The sequence below is a fragment of the Antedon bifida genome, chromosome 6, assembly GCF_963402885.1.
Source record: "Antedon bifida chromosome 6, ecAntBifi1.1, whole genome shotgun sequence".
Taxonomy (NCBI): Eukaryota; Metazoa; Echinodermata; class Crinoidea; order Comatulida; family Antedonidae; genus Antedon; species Antedon bifida.
The window spans coordinates 24602414-24629397 of NC_136231.1; the positions used below are offsets into that span (position 1 = coordinate 24602414).

General features: G+C 32.7%; 1 protein-coding gene across 1 annotated transcript in view; it reads right to left on the reverse strand.

Annotated features, from left to right (window-relative positions):
• LOC144844202 (adhesion G protein-coupled receptor L2-like) overlaps positions 1 to 26456 on the reverse strand; it is a 49021-nt gene extending 22565 nt beyond the window's left edge. Inside the window, exons 1-2 of the mRNA XM_078700973.1 lie at positions 26285 to 26456; positions 5350 to 5455 (exon numbers count right to left, since the gene is read on the reverse strand). The gene's annotated coding sequence lies outside the window, so the exon portion shown is untranslated. The remainder of the gene's footprint in view (positions 1 to 5349; positions 5456 to 26284) is intronic.
• Between the last annotated feature and the right edge of the window lie 528 nt (positions 26457 to 26984).

The following is a 26984-nucleotide window of genomic DNA, read 5'->3' on the forward strand; positions in this document are numbered from 1 at the left end:
GACATGTCGTTTTATGAATTTAATCCAATACAAGTTTTATACTCTCCCTGTAGTTAATATTTGGATTAGTTTTTAAGGAGACATTTATTTTCTTGTGCTATAGGTAAGAAAACATATTGTGTACACTATAGATTCATTTTCAGTGGACATCGCGATTAACAAGTAAAATCTATATGCCCATGACATTTAGTTTTATAAATTTATTCCAGTAAATACATTACGCTCTCTGCAGTTCATATTTGGATTAGTTTTTAAAGAGATATATATTTTCTTGTGCTAAACATCGTTTTGTTATGCATTACACTGTGATACTATACAATGGATTATTAAGAGCACACCACTATAATAATAATAGTATAGGCATGTTGTCGAAAATGGTAAAAATATAAACATAACAAAATTAGCTAATATTACTATGTGCACGTATAAAGCGCTATGTGCACTTATGATCATCTTATTATTAAAAGTTTTGTCAAAAATAAAAGGGTCCAAATTTCGACAAAATCCCTGTACTGTATTATTGAAGGAGCCAATTTTCTTTGAAACGAACAAGGCGAAATAATGTTCACTACCGCCCTGTTTTTCAATTGATGCAGTCCTTGCCTTTACATAAAATTCTTTAGGCTTAAATGATGTTCACCCACCATGTACGTTGCCATTACTAACAATATTGTCGATCGGAGGTTCAATTAAAAGCATAACGATTGTTTTGCACAATAGTTATATACGTTAGAGAAACGAGGAAATCCAACCTACATTCCAAGACCAAAACGTAGAGATTTTAATCAATATATACTATTGTGAACAGTTATTATCACAAATTACAATCAACATTAAGATTAATAAATGGCTTGTATTGTTACGCTGCAATATGCTCTCGACGTTATGATTAAAATATTGCCATCATAAATTTTAATCTAAGCATAAAATTGTTAATGGTCATATTTCACACCGTTTAATCAGTGCGTTAGCAATAGCAATACATCAAAGTGAGCGACTGCGTTTTTTTAAAGAGGCTACTACTTCAAACTCGGTCATTGCAAGCGTGATTGCGGATATGTATATAAATGGCACTTCCAGGAATAAAATACTTTACAGAAAAAACGCGAAAACAATGCAAAAACACATTTAAAAAATGGCTTCTTTACGGATTCGAGATAGATTACTTCAGGGTTTGTATTACTGTTTGAAAAAGGCCGACTAAATGGGTATCGCCATCGATGATATCAAACTCCAAAAAAGGCTGCCAAACTACATGTAAACAGTCAGAATTCAGAAAGATTAAAACGTGCAAAGTGCTAGCAGATCACGTACGTTTCTTTTGCATAAAAACAATAATCGTAAATATAAGCGCAAATATAAATCGGTATTATAAATGCATCAGGAAATGTTCATGATTATTTTACAACGCAGATTTAAGCTTGGTTCCCACTAGTACGCAACGCAATGACGTAAGAGCAACGCAAGTCATTTGACCAATTACAAGCGATGGATGATCATTGGTCAACTTGCGTCTTTGTGTTGCGTCTTAAGCTTGGTTCCCACTAGCGACGCAACGTAATTCAACTTACGCAACGTAAGAAAATGCCCTTTCAATAATTGTGTTTGCCCCCGCCTGCGTGAAATCAAACCTGCGATTTGTGCAGCACTGTTGCGTCTCGGTTCCCACTTGTGATTACGCAATACAGCACTTTGCGTCGATACGTCGCTGCGTGGCGTTGTAGTGGGAACCACGCTTTAGAGTGAGAATCAAGCTTTAAGAGCATGCGCAGTAAAAACTACTTGTATGTAGTAATTTTGATACCTCTGCCTTACTAACATTATAAGGTTTATACATAGACACCAACATTTTGCTTTAAGTAAATGCCCCTTTAAGTATGTTATGTAATATTCAGAGACACAATTTATTAGACTTTATTAATGCATATCATAGGACTAATCAATATATGTATTCTTAGAGCATATAGTATGCAATTTAAATTTCATGTTTCTTAATTTTTGCTGTTAAATAATATATGTATATATATATAATTAATAATAAGAATAATAATAATAGACTAGGATGTCAATCAAATGCTCAGTAGACCATGCGAAATGTAATTTTACTGAAAACGTATACAGTAACGTATAGGTAGGATTGAATGTTAGTGTTAACAATTATTGCTCTCATTTATTTCACGGGAAGTGGATAGGGTATGTCAAAGGTAACTTAGAACGCAACCTAAAGCAGTGTTACATAGAAACAGACAGTTGGGAAACTAGTGCCTACAACAAACAGCAATAGAGATCTACAATAAGGTCGATTTGCACGAACAAGGACCGACGACCAACCTAGGTCAGGTCGGTCGTCGCCTGGACCTAGAAACCACCAAACCTGTGACGAGTTGAGGAGCGACGAATATTCAGGTATGCGCACAATGAACTAACATGACGTAGTTGTTCGTCGGTCGGTTCCCTAATCCGATAGTGAGTCGAACATTTTGAGATTCAACGAAAAGAACTTTCCATGAATGATCGCTGGTTATGAAAAACAAATTAATTGATTGTATTAAAGATGTATTTTCCCAAAAAATAGGAACAATGAAGATTAATTAAATCAGACTTTGAATAGGTAATTTGTAGTTTTAATAAAGTTAATCACTTCCGTAGAAAAAAAAGGCTTTTCACTTATAAAAATAACATAATAAATGGTTAAATTCAACTAAAACTCCATTGGCTGGCAGCCAATTTGACATATTTTTGCTTTAAATTAATTTTTCAGGTAAATAAATTTGGTTTAGATCCGATTTTGTGGATAACTATTATGTGACATTAAAATGGCATATTCAACAAGAAAAATACTAAAAATTATTTTTCAGGTGTCAATACATCTTTAAGACAATGGCAATGATTCTAAGATTAGAATATAATAATGATAATTATCATGGCTATGTAGCCTATTATGATTATGCGACCATGATGGTGACAATTTAGTTACAATAAAAGTTAATGTTTTTAAGGTTAGAAATATGCATTTATTACAGTAGACACTATAACATACGTATTCTGTACAAAATTCAATCCATACACAATTATGCAAATGTGATTATCCTGAATTGCATATTGTTGTCGATAATTAAATGTAATGAAGGTCACGACGTAGCCCAGTGCATTTTATAACATCACAATATACTAGATGCCATGTGCGCGGCTCAAAACATGGATTTCTGCTCTCTATCAGCAGTGTGTGTGTGTTAGCGTGTGACTGGTTCAATTTTTACAATGCACACTTCTTATTTTTCCGTTTCATTTTTTGTATGACAAAAATTGCGCCCCCAATGTTTTGCTTGGCATATAAACAATAACATTGAAAATGACACTCGATTGCAACTTTAGTATTTTTTTCTTTTTATGTTGGTGTAAATTAAGATTAGTTAAGGAGAAGGCCGCTAAATTTTTGTTCTGGCCTCTACTTGTCTCCAAACTGTCATCAAATAAAAATAAATTTGAACAATTTTGGAGATCATTTAGAACAAAAATGCATTTACTAGCTTGAGATTGTTTGTATTATTCTTTATTTTTTAATGGGAATAAAATTATTAGAATCAATTAAACTAAGCTAAACAACTTTTTTCATTAAACATGCAATATATTTTGTAATAGATAACATAACAAAAACATATGCAGAAAATAATGTAAATATATATATGAGATTCTGTAATTGTTGAATAAAGGTGGTAGTTAACCACAAAAGATTAAAAAAAAATAAAATTTAGATACATTTGCATGGCGATTTTTATTGTAGGCCTAGTCTGAATGTTTTTTTTTTCATGCAATGGTACAACTAATTTCATTCGGTGAAAGATGAAAGATTATTTCCATCACTAAGTATGCATTTCACAGTGTTTCTTTGGGACAACGCATATTTTGAATTAGAACCTCGTTGAAATGGCCTCCGCATTTCAGTATCATTTCAATTGTCTCATAATTTTACAATACAAATAATGAGGGAGAGCATGATATTACGCGCTACATTTAAAGGAATAATAATTGAAATATTAAAAATGCAACAAAACTTCACTCATGTTTCGTTGCGCTTGTCAATTATTACAAGGATTTACACTATTTCAAATGTACAGGCGTTTTAACAGTATGTAAAATAACAGAGAAGCATATATCTTGTCTGAGACTATAGTTTGCAACTACTGTATAGCTCATGTATACAGTAGTTATGACACGCCATTTATGCAAAAACATTTTATTCTGGCTTTATTTTAGGAAAATTAAGCCAGATTGAGGTTTTGTCAATAATCCACTACATTTCCTTACATATTTATTTATTTATTTGTTGACCATACACCTTTGAATCAGTGGCAAGAAACAAAACAGAATAACTAAACTATAACTAAGCAACAAAAAAAAACAAAATATCTAGAAACTACAGTATTTACATAATGTATTTATTTTGAAAAAGTACAATATTGTTCTTCATTAACTATACATTCTTAGCAGAATGCATTATTAACTACATACCATCAGTTTCATTAGCAACTGGTGGTAATGACATCGGCTTGCATTGAATTAACAGAACAATATTAACATATAGACGAGTTTTGACAGACGGAAATCAGACAACCTATCTAGACCAAAGCAAACTTAAAATCAATATTTATTTTTAAAATATACAATAGAGTAAAAGTATGAATTATTTACGCTTAGGATACAATAGTAATACAATCTCATAAATATTAAATGGATTACTTTTTAGAATTATAGTTTACCTAAAGCGTGGTTCACACTAGCGACGTAACGTAACGACGTATTGACGCAAAGTGCTGTATTGCTCACAAGTGGGAACCGACGACGCAACAATGCTGCAAACATAGCAGGTTTGATTTCACGCAGGCGGGGGCAAACACAATTATGGGAAGGGCATTTTCTTACGTTGCGTAGGTTGCGTTATGCTGCGTCGCTAGTGGGACTTTGAAAGCAATTAAAGGGTTTGTGAAGTATCAGCGCTTTGTAAGACTCATACGTCATTCCAACAACATTACCGGTACCATTACGCCTTAAATTGGCCTTTGCAACAAACTTTAGTTTAGTATTCATTACCGACAATTTAGATGAAAGAAACAAATGAACGTGATTATAACTAAAGGCCCAGTGCGGTCTCGTCAATCAGATTATTATTGAATATCATCATAAAATAGATTTTCGGCATCGTGTTGTTTTCAATGTACTGAATTATACTCATTATCATAACTGTACCGGTACAGTACTAACGAAATACAAATTGTGCCGGCGCCTAACGCACACACGCGCAGCTGACAACTAGGAATTGAGATAATAATATTAGAATGGAATCCATACCTCTAGCAGTTGCCTGCAAGGTGAAATTTGATTGAGCATCCGTCGCGGATTCCAGCTAGATGATTAACAACTGCAGATCATGCTAACGCCTTCGGTACACCGACTCCTGTGAAACAAACGAACAAATTAATTAAGATTTTTTTGTAATTAACAATATAAGTGTGACGCCTTGCGATACTCGTGGAATAACTTAATACTAATTAAATGACTCAATTAAGATTACAAAACTCATTTATATATACATTTTGACATATTACTTTTGTTACCACAAAGATTTTGCTGTTACCTGGTAAACAATGTTGACGCGTCAACTAGATACATTTTGTATTGTAAAACGCGTCATCAATGTACTATATACTAGCTTATGGCAATATCGTATATTGTATGTGTTATATATTAGACAGGTTACCGTAATTTTTAATACATTTAAATTGGTAAACAAGCATATATAAATATCAAAATTAAATTATGCAATATAATATAAGCACACGTATGGTCAGATCATCTTGTCAGTTACGACGTTGTAAATATTAAAGGGGCTTGGTAAGTCTTGTAATGCAAATGAATCTATTTTCAACAAAATAAAGTAGTGATTTAGGAACTGTTCCTTTAAATCTACACAACAGCGTAGAATTTACAACGACGCCTAATACAGAATATTATTCATTAAAATTAAACGTTGCGTTATTATAATTTATTTCGGTTTCGTAAATTACTGTTTTTACCATCTTGGTATCTTAAGCAAACTCACGTGTGTATATTCATATCAAGCATATGATATTGTCTAATTAATTATTGGTAATAATTATAATCCTGCGCCTGATATTTAAAAAAATGCATGTGTATCCGTATTGTTATAAACATACAAGAATACGTACCTTAATCATCACATTTTACATATATATATAATCACTGCATCAACGCAGACAACATTTTACAGCTCCCCTTTGCCGCTCGATATTTGTATCTATCAAATCACAGCGTGTTTCATAAAATAACCAAAGCCTAATTACTAGCTGCGAACAGGTAGCGTTGAAAGGTAGTTATGGTTGGGTTTCCAGCGATGCGTCAGCGATAAATTACTTCTTGTTGTATTAATTATAACCACTTGGTTTAAAAGGTGCACACTCGGTATTCATTTCAAATTAAGATACATATTGATTTCATACAACAATATTACTTTACCACGACGTTTGTATAACCTGATTTTAATTTGATTTCAAAGTTATTTTAGAAAAACAAAACAAATACTATAGTGATGAGGTACAGTAGGATGATTAAATACGAATTCTTATTTTGGTTCAAGATTAAAATTCATGACCAACCAATATAAATCCTCTCCTACTACATCCATATTTGACATCAATGATCGTTTTCCAAATTGTTCTATTGCATTATTGCCAACATATACACAAACATTTTAAAAGAAAGACATGTAATTATTGCACTTTTATCATAAGAGACTTATAATCACTCTACAATAAAAATGAAACCTAACTATAATACTCTCAAGGCACAAAGCACTTCTTTTTAAAAATAAAGACGATACATCGGTCACGTGTTAAAAAAGAAGAAAATAAAATGTTTTCCATCAATTTCACATCAACTAATGTACCGTATCTGCCCAAACTCTAAACAACATACAAAAATATGTATATAGCCTATCTGCCTAAATTCCATAAACAAAAATATGTATAGCCTGTCTGCACGAATTCTCTTAACAAAAATATGTAGCCTATATTAAATTTGACGTTTCCTAATGTGCGACAGCTTTTATCAGTGAAAGCATTTTTTTTGTACAATTGATAGGCTGCGTAATCCTAAAAGTGGATGTTAACATTTCTGGAATGAGAATTTGTAATCTGGATATGTTGATAATCTTGATGGTATTATTATAAGAAGATTTCCCTTTTAAGGATGACGGTAATATTTTTACCAGATATATCTTGATAATTCTTGAAATTACATTACACACATTTCAGTTTTCACGAGAAGCATATTTATTTTATTTTATGTCTTTAGGCACTGTGGCCAAGGATTACCAATAGTGAATTAATCACTGTCCTATCAGATAGGTGGTAATCCCCCTGATACAGAGGCTATTGTGTGAACCAGTTCACCGGGGTAACCCCCTACTCTTTTTCGAATAATGAACTGGGTTCTTTAAAGTACACACAGGTTATAACTGTGTACACTGGACCTACGGTTTATAGTCCTTATCCGAGAAGACTTGTTCCACCACCAGAACTAGGAGCGAGTCGGCCTCGAACCCTTGCCGATGTTAGTTGGCTCTTTAGGTACGATAAACGGCGCCCCTGCCTTAACCGCTCGGCCATATGACTCGCTCTAATATTATATAGCATAGCAGCTATACAGTTTATATAACACCTAAATAAATTCTTGTCATTTGATTGGACGATAGTGGGTCAGTTGGTGTGCAATAGTACGTACTATTAAATGATCGTGTAATAGTACTTTTTTAAATTGTTACGAAAAAAAATTATTATTATTATTTGTATAATAGTCTAGTGAAAATACAGTAAACAAATAACACATTGTTGAAAGCAATTTTATTAATTTGTTTCGTATGTTAAGCATAGGCCTACGAATTCGGTAGCCTACACGACAAACCAATTTGTTATTACTACACAAGAAACGCATTTGTTGAAAGAGGAGCGATAGACATAATCTAATACTTCAGTTCCATGTTGTATTTCACGTACAGTATTAACAAGCCGATGGATACACTATTATGATATTCCAACAATATAATCCTTGGATTTTTGTTTTGCACATTTTGTGATTAACGGTAAATTGAGAAAATGACTTACTGCAATATTGGAAATGACGAAGCAGAGAAAATGTGTAGATTTATTAAGTAATGAAGATGATTTCTGATAATAATCGAATATATATATGGAAACGGTGAATCATCAGTTCACTCTCAATAGTTTAAGCTTCGTCTTATGTTCTTTAAATCAAACATAATCATTAGAATCTATTGGTTTTTTTAGACTTGAAGCATAATTATGTTTCATGCAAATATAGGCTGATAATAATAACCAGCAGGATACGTGTGTCTACTATAATGTCTGTTCTTAAAACGTACTTGCTGTATACGCGTATGTCCTGAATAACCGGTTTATTTGCTATGAGTTCATGAGAATATCCTTTCCCGTTGGAAAGTGTTTCTTTTAAGGCGCAGTCAACAGAATACAATAAAACCTCTCCGTTGGGACACTCCAACTCCAAAGATATCCCGAGTAAAGTTTGGTTCACACTAGAACGCAACACAGTGACGCATTGACGCAAAGAACTGTATTGCGTAATCACAAGTGGGAACCGACGACGCAATAGTGCTGCAAACATCACAGGTTTGATTTCACCAGGCGGGGGCAAACACAATTATTGGAAGGGCATTTTCTTACGTTGCGTAGGTTGCGTTACGGCGCGTCGCTAGTGGGAACCAAGCTTTAGGGAACATTTTTCTTTATGGGGCAATGTTTTAACACTACGACCCACCTCTATTCAGGGGACACCACTATTAAGGGGAAACTTTGTTTAGTCCCGAAGACGTCTCCTTAGGGTTATATCTGTTAATAATAACTAACACAAGGAGAATTATATTAGTTTATTCTCGGTTTATTTTATGCATTGACAACAATTGATGCGACCCTGTTGTTGCCTAAATTGCATCTGAACGTACCAGGGTAGCCTCAAATCAGAATCCGCCGAATGCAAAACGTCTATTTCTCTTTACAATCTAATTACTTTCAGTGATAATCCAATAAAGTTAAAACCTAAACGCTCCTGGCAAAATATACAAAACGAGGAAGAACGATTTTGTCAATACGATAATCGGGTAGACTGCTCACAGGCCGTTTTTATGAGGGAACCGCAGCGCAGGTGAATGCAGCAAGTAGACGTGATATTTCCTTTTACATTTAGTTATAGTTAACATAATTATTTAATATGTCTCGACCATTCAACTTAAAGAAATGATTTGTTTGTAGATTAACAGTAAAAGCATTGAAGCAGTCGTCGTGTAAATGTTGGTTTTCCGATAGACATTTAAATTATTGATTTATACTAATTACATTAAAATGATGGTGCAGTGCTTCTGCATATTTTTAGCTTTGTTGATGGTTTTGAGCAGGGAAGAGAAATTTCACTCTTCCCTGGTTTTGAGAGTCGAAAAAAACCACACTTTAATAGGCCTACTGAAAACTTTGATGGCAACTGAAGATCAAAATGTAAACAAAAATAATAATACATTTCTGCTTGGATGTTTGGCAGCCTACTTAGTACAATCATCAAGAAAGTGTAACAAGGTAAGAACCAATGATAAATACTAATATATATTCGTCGTGATTACCTGACAACAACCTCCTGAACAATCCATTGGACGATAGTTTTCCTAAATTAGTGGGGTGTTTTTCGTTATCCGGGCCAAGTTATCGCGATGTAATTTTGTAGCCGTACCCGTACGCTCAGTCTTGATCAATATAGGTTATGACGAAACTTAAACTTATGTAATTATATATTAAATATGATAATTGCACAGTAATTAAGACGCACATTATTCCCAAGGCTCTAAAAATCAATGACAACACGTAAGGTCTGTGTGTATCTTTGAGATGACATTGTACTAATAATCTGATCCTACTAATACACTTGTGTTGTGTACAAGTTCATCGGTACGTTTCACAATTATTTCTACAGTCTTCTGAGCTTTTATTGATGTCAGTGAAGTCAGGCGTTTAGCTGTGAATTCGTTTGATGTACTATACGTGTCAGAGGGACCTGTACCGAATGCTCATATCATCCACCTTTACGTACCGTACATTTTATAATTACCGTGAACACGTTTAATAATATGTATGTTTTTATGTATACTTATCCTAATCACTCAGGCAATACTATTATCACCGACCTCAATCAATAACATATCCTTAGAGATTAAATAAGGATTTACCTTTACACATTTTTATATAGACATGAATATTTTTCGTACACTATGATGACACACAATGATCTTCACGTGTTGTATCGTCTATGTTAGTGCGAAAAGTTATTGGACCAAAAAATCAACCTATTTTACATGTAAAATATTGCTAAGTTGCTTACTTCTACTTGGTCTACTTCTTCTAAAAGGTAAAATTATTTAATAAAAGCAAATCAAATATAATCTGGACAAAGTAATATTAATATCTTGGTATGAACATCTAGCCTGCTTTGACTTAATATTAGTAAAAAAATAAATATTTTGGCATATATGGCGTCTCATACATATACTACTTCAGCTTGAAACTATTTCAGAAAAAAATCGAAAGCCTCGAAATAACTATCAGACTTGGGACAAATCTAAGCATCCCCCATGCACTGGGACTTTTTCATGATACGGGTACTAATGTTCCGTTTATCGAATTTTCTTACAAAGCGATGTTCATCATACACAATGTTTGACTTTCATTTAACACTTTTTATCATTGGGTACCTCTGAAATGCGTAAGCCTCGTTCTTGACAGAATAACACATGCCCTTTTTGCCCTGACGTACGGAAACATCAATTCAGAATAGAAATGTACGGTTACTCTAATCGTTCAATTTCGCACAGAAATTTTAATAAATACAAAGATTTCCCAACAGAATACTTCACTAATGATCTCTGCTGTGCTGAGGTAGAGAATTATCAACGGACTATACGAGCTCCTCACATTTGGTACAATACAACACATATAGACAACATAAATGAATTTAATGATCTGAAAGTTTGACTCGCTCTATATCTAACATTCCCTATGAATTACCGCAAACTATTGATTAAATGTACTATACTTACTGATTATTCTGCAAAACGAATTATGTTCTAGGCCAGGCACTTAACCTTTTCACGAGAATGTTTTAACTAGTGATGCATTTTATTTTCCGGTGAGGTGAAGTTTATCTTTGACAACTATCTGTTGTACTTCATATCTGTATACCATTACCATCGTCATCATCATAACCATTTTGGTACTTCATTGGTAAATGATTTGATAGTATACTGTACCATCATCTCGATCTCACTATCACCGTCATCATCCAGTTCCTCTCACGGATTTGGTCTTACCCATGGTCTTACTGTGCCAGGAACAATTAGGGCTTAATCCCTCGTCATTGGCACATCTTCATAATGCTGTACCTTTATCTCAACCTCACTTTCATGTCCTCTACCGTACATCAACATCATCACAATAATTAACCATCATAATACTCTCATATTTCTTTAACACTAACCATGAACATTAATTAATATGTTACCATCAACTACCGGTACCAAATTTTCAGTGTCATAAGTGTATGTATACGGTTTGACGAAATAGGCAAGCAAAAATGTTAATTAAATGATACTATTTTGATACATTATAACTTTTCTTTATGCACAACTTAAGCTAGATATGTTCATATTTTTCACGGACATTTCCATTTGAAAATGGTATACTGTACACCTCTGTGTTATTTTCTTTGAACCAAATTAGATAACTGCATTACATAATGGGTAAACTATTTCAGATACAGTTTAAATTGTCCCGTCCTTCTCTAGCCTACAACGTATCTCCAAACAATCAGCCTAAGCTCCAAAAGATTTACTGAAAGAAGCACTATTGATTTACCATCGATTGAATAACACGGACAGTGTAAGCGGCTTCAACGTGGGATTTGCTGTACATAAAAAGTTAATCAATTTAATTAATATACCACAATTCGGATAGTGCTATTTGTATGGCGTAATGTTGACTAACACACATTCAAACACATACACCGTGTATATTTTAGTAAGGTGTCTGGCGTAATGTAATTTAATATATTCATCAGTCGGGAAATTATAATAATAATTAGTATTTAGATACAGTTTACTAATCAAATCTAAAGATAACCAAATGAATAGCAACAAAAATATATCAATATGACCTATTTCGATTTAAAATACATTTACACTTTATATCATCACCATCATTAATAAAAGTACAACACGTATATGCACTGATTATGTCAGTTTTATACTAAGTAGCCACAATTTCATAACGCCGATCGTCATTTTAGTAACATTTTTATATGTTTTAATCATTTGTAGTTTTTAATTTTAGTATTTTTTGGTGATTTTTATTTAAATTTATGAATATTTATTGTCAAACAAAAGTCAGATTTCAAGATTGACCACCAAAATATCGCTTTATCGATGGATGATTAGACACCTGTCTCATTAGTATTGCACGTGGAGCTGTCTATTTTTTTTTTTTTGCATGTATATTAATACTATAAATTTATGTTCTGTGTTAATAAACGGAGGGTTGGTATATACCAAAATGTAACCCTAGTTTTTACTGATGTATTCATCATTTTTTTAATTGCATCTGGCGATACATTAATATTATACCAATAATGACCAAAAATACAAAGTCAAATGGTTTTAAAAGGTCAATTGCTATATGAAAAATAAACTTACAAAAGTATATTCATGATATAAATCGAGTATTATTAATGAGTCCTAATTCCAATCATCATTAATCACCGTTACCCATGGCAACACATAAGGTATGGTTTGAAAGTATAGTTAGATTATTGGAAGGATATTGGCATGTTAATTGCATGGTTTCCGAAGTAACCATGGTATTTTAAATATATACTAAAAATTAAAATACGTATATTTTATGGCCGTTTATTATTGTATGTAGCCTATTTACAATGGCTGTACTTTTTAACTATATAATGGATAGAAACGTCTAACATGATAAAACAAACCATAATATGTAATAAATTAATGTATAACCATGTAGGCCTATTATATGATAACATAAGTAGATGGTTATTGTCAGTCACACCACAATGATTAGGCCTACAACAACAGATGCTTCGACACGTTCAAGGAGCGTTAACAATGTTTCGGTCGCTTTTGTACTGTACGGGCACGTCACTGACGTAGGCCTATCAATACTTAAGATAAAATCATAATTATGCCTACCTATAACCATATATAACTGTTAAGATTCCGGTTAATACTCACAAAGAATGTGCTATTCCTATCCACAACACAAACGTCCATGTTAATTGTCAATAATAGTGCCAGTTGTGGCCTTCTGTTTAACAATCGTTCTAACTAGTTTTAAATTACGTTACTTCAAACGTAATAAAATCGCGCCCTCTAACGGCAAATCTTATTGGCTATTTCAGGAAATTGTTTCCGCCTCTCAAGAAAAGTCAAAGAATCCACATTTTCTTTTTGCTTTCTCAAGTTTGAAAACAAATGGCAAACAATAGGAAGCATTATAAACCTTAGTTAGAACATTCGTTCAAAAAATTAGTCTTGAATTATGTCCCTAAACTGTTATCATTCAAGAGCCTTTTCTGCACATCCACGCCTTAACAAGTCTACGTTCCTCCTATGTTTCTTTCCGAATTCTTGTTTCGTTTCTTTTTCTGTAAGTATATTTTATGTATTTCACCTCCAAGATAACCTCAATCAGAGTCAATTAGACTAGCGTCTGTAAACCCCATACGTTTCTACGTCGATATCAATAATAATTTAGCCATTATGCATTCAAAGATGCTACTCACTACCGTACCGCACTCCACATACATTTATCGACCAAGATGTAATGATATTAGTCCCTATAGGCCGAGTCCTGTTTTTCTATCCTGCAACTGTTATCCAAAGTCCAAGCATCTCATAGATGTGCTAATATTATTATACAATTAATACACTACAAACATTATAGACTAATTATAGCCCGAGGGGTTTTTTCGTTTCTGAGAGAGAGAGAGACATTTGATGTTGTATTATTTCATGATAGCTCCATAATGCTTGGTTCCCACTAGCGACGCAAAGTAAAGCAATCTACGCAACGTAAGAAAATGCCCTTCCAATCATTGCTTTTGCCCCCGCCTGCGTGAAATCAAACCTACGATGTTTGCAGCACTATTGCGTCGTCGGTTCCCACTTGTGATTACGCAATACAACACTTTGCGTCGATACGTCACTGCGTTGCGTTCTTGTGGGAACCACGCTTTATATAAATCGGCAGATTTTATTACGCTGTTTATATATCATACATCGCTGTAAACAATCATTTTTCTAAACCTTTTAATGTCAGATAAACTGATGCTGGCGATGTGTTAATTAAGCTGTTCTACTGTATAACTATATCCAATATAAATAAGAAGGAAATTAAATTTACAGTCCGTGTGACAAAAACGTTGCATAACACTTACTGTGGATTAAACAACATGCTATAAAAGTATGCAATGACGCAGAAATACACCTGTTTATAGAAACGTCTTGTTGAGTAATATTTTCTAACGATATCAGCAAAGTCGTTAAAATTATACCTAATGAGTAAGGTTTTTAACGTCTATAATCATGTATCAAAATGTTTAATGCTATGCTTTCAATATAACATTATCATATAGATCAATGCTCTCTATCTCAAATGATCTGAGGCAAAAGAAAATTCAATAATAAAATAATCTGTGAGTGAATGCAAAGACTATAATACGAAGATACAAAAAATGTACTGACAACAGGGATGTCAATGTTTATATCAGTTTATCAGGCAAAATGGTCATTATCAGTATCTGAATTATACAACCGGATAAATCAATAGGCCTATATCACCAAACCCTAAAGAGAAAAACAATGGGATGTTTCTAATCCAAAATCGCATGTCAACTAACGGTTATATACGTTACCAAATGTAAATACATCTTAAGCTCTGTCTACACTATCAAACTAGTTCGACAAAAAAAATGTGATTTGCCCAAATATAGTAGTGATATGACATCAACATGTCCATATATGGGCACATCACATTTTTTTACAACTTTACATTGAAAATGCTAAATTGTGTGCGTATGACACTGCTATAGAGATTATTACCTATTCCGTCTGAGCCTAAATAACGATATTTCTATGTATTATTAAACGTTACTATAAATACAACTTTAAATTTAATGTCAAAATGTAATAGTACAATAGTAGATGTACAAAAGTAAGCCTACAGTAATATCAGCCGATTCTCGGTACTGTACGGTATCTATTTCCGAAGGATCATAGGAATATTATATTTACAACATCACATGTATCTAGAGTATCCTAAACCTTTAACCTAACCTTAAATGATACAGGCACCGCATGTAATGCTGTATTACCAAATATTCCTATGATACTTCGTAAATAGATAGTATGTGGAGATACAGCACTGGGAATTGGGTGAAAATGTTAAGTAAGCACTTTATGACATGTCTTGTTGAATTCCATGCTCGTTGATGGACTGAGAAATAAAAATTTGATTACACTATCGTTAGTCAATCGAAAAAGTCTTCACGTAAACGATTAAATGGGCTTTTAAATCACTTCATTTATAAATGATTCATTTCAAAATGACGTCCCTATTCAGTCGTATCGCCTAATAAATCCTCTAAATATTGAAAATTTTAAACAAGATCTGGCTACAAACGGTTGGGATGATGTAATGTCTTTGTCTAACCCTGAAAATGCTTATGATTTGTTCCAATCCAAATTTACAACAGTATACCAAAACAATTTTCCATTGCATACTGTTAAAAACAAAAATAAGAGAAAATTAAAACCATGGATGACTAATGGGATTTTACAGTCTATTAATCATAAAAATAAACTGTATAAAAAGTTTCTTAAATATCCAACAGGCCCAAATGAGTTAAAGTATAAAACCTTTAGAAATAAATTGAATACTCTTGTTAAAACATCTAAATTAGCTTATTATAACGAACAATTTTCCAATACTAAATCGAACATAAAGAAAACATGGGATGTAATAAATAATTTTAAAAAAAATTATGTAAGCAAATGTAAGCAAAATACTAATTTTACTTGTGATGGTCGATCTTTGGATCAACCGCAAGATATTGCAAATGCATTAATGACTTTTTTACAAAAATTGGTCCCTCACTTGATAGAAAAATTCCCTCTGGAAACACTGATTATAATGATTATTTAAAACAACCAAACAACCATTCAATGTACTTTTTTCCAACGACCGAAGAAGAAATATGTGATATAATAAATAATTTTAAAAATAATAAAGCTGCTGGGTTTGACGGTTTATGTCCTAATGTGGTTAAAGCGGTAGCAGCCTTAATTAGCAAACCGCTCTGCCATATTTTTAACGCATCATTAGTTAAGGGTATTTTTCCCAGCCAACTAAAAATAGCTAAGATTACACCCGTTTACAAATCTGGAGACAAAGGAGACATTAGTAATTATAGACCAATTTCTATTTTATCATGCTTCTCCAAAATTTTAGAACGTATTGCCTTTGTTAGAACTGTTTCTTTTCTAGATAAGTACGATATTCTTCATAATGGTCAATATGGTTTTCGTAGCAAATTTTCTTCTTCAATGGCTCTGGTGGATCTTACAGATAGAATTATTAGTGTTTTTGAGAACAAATCACATGCAATAGGTATTTTTTTGGATCTATCCAAAGCATTTGATACGATAAACCATAACATTTTATTATATAAGTTAAGTTATTATGGAATTCGTGGTGTTGCTTTACAATGGTTCAAAAGTTACCTTGAAAATCGATCCCAGTGTACAAAATATGAATCTCTGCTGTCGGAACTGAAAAATATAACATGTGGAGTACCACAAGGATCGCTACTTGGACCACTATTATTTATTTTATATGTTAATGACATTTTTAAGACATCGGATCTTTTTTCATTTATACTATATGCCGATGATACAAATATATTTTACAGTAATGATGACATCTATGAATTATATCGTACTGCAAACAACCAACTACATTATATTTGTGAATGGTTTAAGGCTAATAGATTATCATTAAATTCAAAGAAATGTAATTATATTATTTTTAGTAATAAGAAAAAGAAGGCTGATGATGTAGATAATTTAAAAATTGTACTTAACAATGATGACATTCAAAGAGTAGAACAAACAAAATTTCTCGGTGTCTTAATTGATGAGCAGTTGACTTGGAAATACCATATCAACGAATTAATGACTAAAATATCTAAAAGTATAGGAGTAATCAACAGAATTAAACGTTTAGTTCCTGTAAATATCCTCCGTACCTTATATAATTCTCTTGTTCTTCCTTATTTTTCATATTGTAATGTGGTCTGGGGTAATACTTTTCAATCTAATCTTAATAAATTAACATTGCTCCAAAAAAGAATCATACGAATAATTTCAAAATCTTCTTTTACAGCTAATACGGGTCCTCTATTTAAGGAACTTAATATAATGACACTTAAAGATATAAATACTTATCAGCAATATATTTTTGTTCATAACTGTGTTAATCATAATTATCCTCATAGATTTTACGATATGTTTAAATTTAATGTTAATTTCTATAACTACAACACTAGGTCATCCTCTTATATTCATCTCCCAAAACACAGGACTACCATATTTCACCAAAGTATTAGATACTCTGGTGCAAAACTTTGGAATGTTTTGCCTCTTTCGCTACAAAACATACAAAATGTAAATAGTTTCAAAAAGATTGCTAAATATTATTTATTATCAAACAATACTTAGAGGCCATGTTTTTTGGCTTTTTTTGGTTTTTTTGTTAATATATTTACCTTTAGCAATAGTAAAAATGCATTAATATGATTTATACTGCAATTGATATGTACCGCTTTTCGTTTTATTGTTATTTTCATTTCTGTATCTTATTTTATATGTTCTGCTTTTGAATGTTTTGTTTTGGCGTCCCTGACACAAGCTTTCGCTTTTTTGGTGACGCCACCTTTTTGGAAATAAATGTTGATTTTGATTGATTGAAATTAGGATGTAATAAAATAATATTGATAAGCCTTGTGTGACGATTTTATTGCACTTTCCTAGCCATTATGGTTTTAGTATGAGTATGATTGTAAACATTCTTTACGATATTTTCTCTTTGAAACTGAAGACGTCAAGAATATTAATCGAACTCTACCATTTGAAACTAATTGAGCTAATTATATTAATTGGGGTTAATGTTTATTTCATTGAAATTAAGTAAAATTAATTGTATAAGTCTATTACATGGAATTAATTTATCTAACTATTTTAATTGAGATTCATTTTCGTAATCTGTCAATTCAAATTGAATCTGAGCCCATCTGAATGGAGTAATGTAGAATACGAATACTCTGCGTCTGCATCTCTAGAATTTCTTAAGCTCTGTCTACACTATCAAACTTTATGTAACAACAAAATATGATGTGCCCATATATGGACATGATGATGTCATATCATTACCATATTTGGGTATATCACTACCATATTTGGGTATTTGACTACTATATTTTGGCACATCACACTTTTTTGTCACATAAAGTTTGATAGTGTATTTTAATTGAGATTAATTTTCATAATCTGTCAATTTAAATTGAATCTGTGTCCTTTTAGAAAAACTAGTTTGAAAGTGTAGACAGAGCTTTACATCATAATAGTAGTATAGAGTGCATTGACCTAAAAACAAACCGTAATAATAAGGCAGATGGAATTGTTGTATAAAACAAAAGTACGATAACATTAAACACACAATGTGATCCATCTATTATTTCGATTTACAAGTTTCTTGCTTGTTTACGACTAAAGACAAATATGCAATTATTTTTTTTTTCTTTTGCCGCATATTTAATAGTATAGGAACGAAAACCTATTTGCAGATGTTCTAAACGTGTTCGTAGGCTAGAGCACAAAATAATTAGTACTAAGCTAACTAAACCGATATGCCCACTTGTAGAAAATAGGCGCCCTGGTAATCTAAAATTCATTATGAGAAGATGCCTGCAAAACATACTCTACTTTTTCAAGCTTTGTGGGGATGTAACGCAAAAATAAAAACAGTTTTTTACATAAAATTGTAGTTTTTTAACATGTAGGCACAGTTTTGTGGTAATGTTACACTAGTGATTTTATAGAAATTATCAATTATGTTTCTTACAGCCAAGATGTAAGCAATTTCTGGTTTCACTGAGTTCCATTGATTGCTTTTCGTTATTTTTGTGCATACATTATTGTTGTATATCTCCTCTAGGTTAAATTAACCTTCATATGTCATCTTACATTTTGCTATTAGGCTATACGAACCTTTTATCAATGTGTGTAACTTGGTCACTATTGAATGCGAACTTTAGAAGATACAACCCATTAGCAAAATAGGTAATTATCAAATGGGGTTTTGTGTCGGCAAGTTTGTAAAATAAGAATAATATTACTGGCAGTATTGTTATTTTTTTAAAACAAAATGGGTTGTTAGCCCTGTTTTATGTTCACAGACACACAAGAGTACAGTTTGCATACAACGGAAGCTTCTCCGAATTATTATACTGTACTATAATATACGATGCAACGTTATACAAACACACGTTTGAACAGACAGGCAACCCGATTGAATCAATGCTGAACTACTATTGGGAAAATTAGTGTAGACATAGCTTTTATGAATTGTGGAAAAAAAATAGTTCTGGTTTTTTTTTGTCAACACCTTTTCATTATTACTAATGTTTTTAATCTGAGCTCATGATATGGCCGAATATTTCGAAGATTCAAAGAATTGTTAACCTTTTACCATGCATGACTTTATTCTTCGAACGTACTACATACTCGGTAGCCTAGCCTACGTTTCAGCAACTAACTATATCTGACAATGTTCTAGATTGTAATATACTACCGATCGATAGAGCACTTCAAGTTTAATCTATGTCACAATTTTTCATACCAATCCATATTCCTTTGTGCTGTGATACAAGTTACAATATGATTGGGAAAAATTGATAATTAAATGCATAGTGAGTGCATGAAAATTAAAGGAATTTGCAGAAATATAAACAAAAGAGTGTTGTACATGCAACTTAATTGAGTGCGCAGTGTGTACCTGAAACATAAAGGAGTGTGCAGTGTGTACCTGTAACTTAATGGAGTGCGCAGTGTGTACCTGAAACATAAAGGAGTGTGCAGTGTGTACCTGCAACTTAGTTGAGTGCGCAGTGTGTACCTGCAACTTAATTGAGTGCGCAGTGTGTACATGAAACATAAAGGAGTGCGCGGTATGTACATGAAACATTACAGGCAGTGCGCAGTGTATACATGGAAGACAAAGGAGTGCACACTGTATACATGAAACATAAAGGAGTGCGCAGTGTGTACCTGCAACTTAATGGAGTGCGCAGTGTGTACCTGCAACTTAATTGAGTGCGCAGTGTGTACCTGCAACTTAATGGAGTGCGCAGTGTGTACCTGCAACTTAATTGAGTGCGCAGTGTGTACCTGCAACTTAATTGAGTGCGCAGTGTGTACCTGCAACTTAATTGAGTGCGCAGTGTGTACCTGCAACTTAATTGAGTGCGCAGTGTGTACCTGCAACTTAATTGAGTGCGCAGTGTGTACATGAAACATAAAGGAGTGCACGGTCTGTACATGAAACATTACAGGCAGTGCGCAGTGTATACATGGAAGACAAAGGAGTGCACACTGTATACATGAAACATAAAGGAGTGCGCAGTGTGTACCTGCAACTTAATGGAGTGCGCAGTGTGTACCTGCAACTTAATTGAGTGCGCAGTGTGTACATGAAATATTACAGGCAGTGCTCAGTGTATACATAGACGATAAAGAAGTGCGCAGTGTGAACATGAAACATAAAGGAGTGCCTATTCGGGGAAAATTAAAATATTGAGAAGTAAGAAAAATAAAAGAACGCGCAGTGAGTACATGGAAGAAAAAGACATGCCCAGTGAGTACAAAAATAGTAAAAGCAATTGGATGAGATAGCTAGCTTAGCTTATGCAAGTTACTTTAGTTTTCATTTAAAAAGAAAATCTAGTGACAATTTTGATTCGCATTTAGCTACTGATATGCCTGTGTGTTTCAAAAAGCCGCCACAGCATGTATACCTGGCCTACTCGTTATGCAACACTAACTATACGCACTAAATATTATAGCACAGTATAAAATTACTATTACATGCTACATTTGACGCTATATATTCCTATGGGTGTCTTTTTCAACACTTAAACTATTTGGTACTACCTAAATAGTATACGTAATCAACACAGTATACCAATCAATGTCTCAAATGCTTTTAAAAAATAGGTTTGCTTATGGTATTTTATTATCCTGTTTTAGAATGTATTGAAAAGAAAATTAACCTACCAATGCATATATTTTTAATTTCGCCGAAGAAACTTTTGTGCTGCTAAATACGAAAATCATAATAACAAATAAAAATAAGATAAAAGGTTGTTTCAATATAGATACAGTAGGCCTATATACAACTTATACACATTAGCCTACCTTTGAAATCTGTAATTTTAAACTTCTTGACAGAGATTACAAGTCATTACATAACAAAGTAAGTCAGATGTCAATTAATTTTTCCAACTTTACTTTTTATATGATTGTTAAATTATGCAGTAAAGTAAACTTGTTCCGTAGTCAAATTAGGTTCGCTAAATCACAAATAGTGTACTTCGTTGGAGTCACCAAATTTAATTTGAAGTCACACAGAGAACTTTCACTGTTTGTATGATCGTACCTCCATGATCTGAACAAAAATCAATAAGCATAGGCCTACGTTGTTTATAAAACAGTAGTAAAGTGCTGTTACTTTTCGAGGTGTTGCGAGAGACAAACGATAGAAGAACAGTTATCTGATTGGTCGTCACAAAGCATCTCAACAAAGTGGACGTGACGAATCTACATACGGGTATTTCAAAGTAAAAATCACTGTTTGTGGATTAATTAATTGAATGTAATAAGAGTGTGTAAAGCCATTGCGATGAGAGCAATCTCCGCTACTTGAGAGAGACACAGCAGCCAGAAATTATGTCATTGTAGTGTTCAGATAAAAAGTAATCTATGATAATATCATTTTATTTTGCAGATTCTGAATCCAATAGTTTTCTATTTAAACGTTTTTATTTTAACATTTAAATTTTTTCTTAATAGTTGGGCTTAATTGAAAATCATTCACAAACATTTATGCATATGAGAAAATAACTTAATAAACCACAATTTTACAAAATAACTGAAATGGGATAAACTCAATATGAATATATGCGGGAGAATTTTAATTCAATTATGAAATAGGAAACTTAGATCGATATTGTATTCTATATTCAATGGAATGTTTCAAACATGGATAGTAAAATCTCAGAGTTCAACAATATTAGTATGATTATAAACGCATAATTTAAGAAATATTGATCTTGAATGAATATTTTCTTGAACTTAAAATTAGACATAATCTGAAACCTATAAATGTAATTTACTAAAAATGTTAGGCCTACTCTTCCTCCTTCGGCATGTTTCAGCCATACGTTATCTGTTTGAATGTGTACGATAATTATCGAGTGAAATTGCAGTGAAAAGTCAGTTGATTCAATAATTATTAATTAGCTAAAAATGACCAGCTGATATAATTGCTTTACCTGTAACACAGAACAGAATAACACACCTGCGTCTTCCTCATCCACTGATCTAAAGCAACATCCTCACTAAGCCCTATCGTACTTACTTTTTTGAATGATTACAGAAACTGCGCGTATAATCCTCGACAACAGTCATTAACCGACTAATTTCAAAAGTCTGTCTCTTGGCAACATGTAATTAGAATGATTTAAATGGCGCGATGAGTGCGAAACATGTACTTGAAAACATCCGGGGATCTAGGAAAGTCACAGCTCAATCTGTGAATTACTTGGATAACAATCGAAAAAAAGAGTTATTAAGATAAACCTATGACAGCGTGGAACGTGATGGAGGGCGCGAATATATGCAGACGATGTATCTGAATAGCATAAAGCACTCGGCACATGCATTTGTTATACACTAATAGTATCCGAGGGTCTGATTGAGACAAGATCCTAACCAAAATAAGGGAAAAATTTTAAAATGTATGTTAAATAAAAAAATGTTGGTTGAATAAATATTACGAAACTATCCAACAGTATAATAGTATATCAAAATTAATCACCTTTTCTCATCATTCCATAACATTCTCCAAAAGTACATAATTTATGTGAGCAGCTCACATTATTTTTTTCTCTTGTTAACCTCATAGGGAAAAATATAATTCAAGCGGCTCGGTGTCATAATCGTTCGTGCTGATAACAGTGACAATTTCAATTCAAAGAAACAATATCTTAGTGGATAAAAATCAGATCCAATAAGCAATTGAAATAACAGACGTTATATTTCCCCCAAAAAAATATATCGGCTCTGAAATGGTAATTTAAAGAGAAAACGAAATTAACTTTGGTTTATAGTAGCTCTTCTATATCTAATATAACCTAGCGACTGTGATTGATAGATCTTCAGTAACCGTGTGGATCATTCAGTGAAATAAATGATGAACCTGTATTATCTTTAGTGATAATGTGACCCATATTCTCTAGAACAAACACAGCATTATATTGATGAGTAATGGAATTGTTTTTTGTGCTAACCGAAAGTAGGCTTCTTTTTCTGTTTTGGTTGATGAGCAGTTTGCTTTATAAAGTACTTTTATGTTCATCAATTTCTCTGAAGATCCAGTTTCTGACACTGCAAACAGCAAACATGTGTGACAAGTCAAAACTCTAGCAGTTGAAATATATTGATTGAAGCATTTACTCTACAACTTTGTTTTATCCACGTTTAATCAACGACGGGTAAATAAATATACGGAAATCATTACTTTTTAAAGGGGAAAACAACTGAAACTCTTCTAGACGAAAGACTGTTGAACCCACGGCCGCAAAAAAACTACTAACTAACTTTCAGATTTGGTATATGTAGACCTATGTATCCGGTATGGAATTCTGGTTCTTCGACAGGCTTGACTATAAACAAAGCAACTGATGACGAAGTGTTCTTGAATTTCCCCAGTCAAAAGAGAATGAAAATGCAATCCTGATGCCTAGCTCATATTATTTCCCCCGAGTCTCTGTTACTTCATTTCTTGTTTGCAAAGTTAATTGAATACATTTGCAATGTCACATTCGTTGCTGAAACAATCGGAAGAGCACGATCGTAAAAACAGGGGCATACAGAGGAGATGGGGTTGGGGGAACAGTGCAGATGTTGAATGTACAATATATCGTCCTTAGTACTTGGAAAGTAGAAGGGTATTCGTGTAATTTGTTATAGGAACAATTGTGGTAAGAAATATAAAAAGGTGGTGGGGAGGAAAAAGGCATGTTACCATACAATTGAAAATTTTTGCCAGATAAGATTTTACACGAGTTTCGTCACTTTCTCTCTTGGTTATTGAACATTTTTATATTTTCAAGTGAATTGCATTTATACTTGAAGTATCCAATCATAGACATTAATGAGTGACACATCAATAGTGCGTTTCATCTCTGTTCTGTACTTCTTATTAACCCTTGATATAAAATACAATTTCCACTCATTATCTTCTGATTGTAAGTGAACTAAAGTCATTGCATTTTCACACCTACTTTCATCGGTAAAGATCGCACGATGAATTGACTAGTTGACAGATATGCAGTCAAATTAGAAAAAAATGAACATAATTTTGAATTTATTTCCAATCTGTATTGTATCTGAAATACAATATGTCTGTCCTTTTTTTTCGCTTCTATAGACATATGTCCACAATTGACATATTGTAAGATCAATCATTTTTAAACAATAGGCCTAGTACGGTAAATTAATGTTGTTTGTTAAAATTCTTTTTCCCCATGATATTGATAGCCTATACTTTGTGTATATTTCATAAATAAATGGATAAAATGGAAAATAAAATTGAACTGAAAAACATTTTTTTTTTAAGTAAAAGATCATTAAGTCATTTAAAATGGATAAAATTAAATGAACGGTGGCTGAACACGTTTTGTTATAATGCCTATACTTCATAGATGCTGAGATCATTAACAGTTATTGTACGTATTAAAAAACACCATGGGAATAGTATTCACAATTCAGCTGATTTCGTTGTTTCTCAAAAAAATATTTCAACACATTCAACTAATTAGTTGAACTTCATTACTTACTATATGAAAAAAAAGATATTGCGTTTCATTTTGAATTTAAATTCATTTTAATACTTAGTACATATACTGTGTTCAATGATGATTTGATATAAGAATGTTCATAATAATATCATATTATGATAAAAATGTATACAATAAAATAATATTTAGAACGCGCCACGCGACTACACAACGGTCGGGTCGCAAAGTTATGCGCACACTCAGAAAAAATGAACATCCGCAGAATGGCAGTTTATTAAAGTACGAACATAGATAGCACTGTGTACTTTGCTTTTTATGCGTAGGAAGCTATAGACAATTACAATTAATAATAATAATAATAATAAATTATATATATAATAAACCTCTTGTCTGTGACGCGAGGTGAATTTACTTTTGTAACTCTCATTGAACCTTGTTTGTATTCCAGACACATCTGAAAATAAGTTGTCTGTGTCGTAGAGGGGGTACTTTAACCCGCTAGTTTCTATTGCTCAATATTTAATATAAATTGTTCGACAGTGTAAAATATAATAATATAGACAAAATTATACTCGGATCATATTTCGTCAGAAAGATGTTATTTCAGGGCATTTTTATAATTTTAAAATAAATTGTACACTTTAATAACTCAAACGGTGGTATGTAAACGATGACGACTTCAATACGGGATAAAGTCGCGATACAAATTCATGAAATGGATTCGAGCGTATTACAAATTGATGTGTAAATAAAAAATAAATAAAATTTATTCTACACCTGTTATAATTAGAAACAAGTAAACAGGGAGGAGTATAATTTCACTCTTCCCTGATATTAAATAATAAAAATATACACTTTGGCAAAATATGTAAATAATTTGCAATAGGCCTATGTAAATTGAAACACAAACAAATAATGTACATACCTAATCACCTCCAATTCACTGAAATGTGACGCAATATCGTGTGGAATTAAGACACGGCCAGATACTTTGAGCATTTGAGCATTCAGAGTACAGCTTTTAGAATGGTTGTATGTAAAAAGGAATGTGTGTTTACAAACCGCTTCAAACTATGCCAAGAACATGTTTCCAACGGTCATTGCCCAAAAACAACCGATCAATTGCAGATCAATACGTGTTCACAGGCGACGTAAGGAACAGATGTATCGAAAAGGCCTATCCTCTGGCTAGGTTTCTAAAGATCGTCTGATATTTCCCGCCGACATTAAAAACGTACATAGTGCGAATAATAAGCGCGCTGTGAACTGCTTATAATTGCATAACACAAAATGTCAATCTCCCAGAATGCCTGTGGCTCATCAGAAGCATTGAGATGGATTTTACTCTTATTTGTGGCGTGTAAGATATTGCATGTTACGGTATTAGGCAATGGCATTGCTTCTATGAAACATCATGAACAATCATAATTTGACAAGATACATTAGTTCTATTTTTAGTTATACTAGGATTTCACTTGACATTCACACTAAGTAACGTATATTTCGAAATCTATATAGAATTTAAACATTTGGAATCAAGATGTTATTCCAAATTATGAGTGGGCCTATTATAGTAGAACATCAGTCAGTCCTCCGCGCATAGACTGACTGTTCTTTTAACCAAT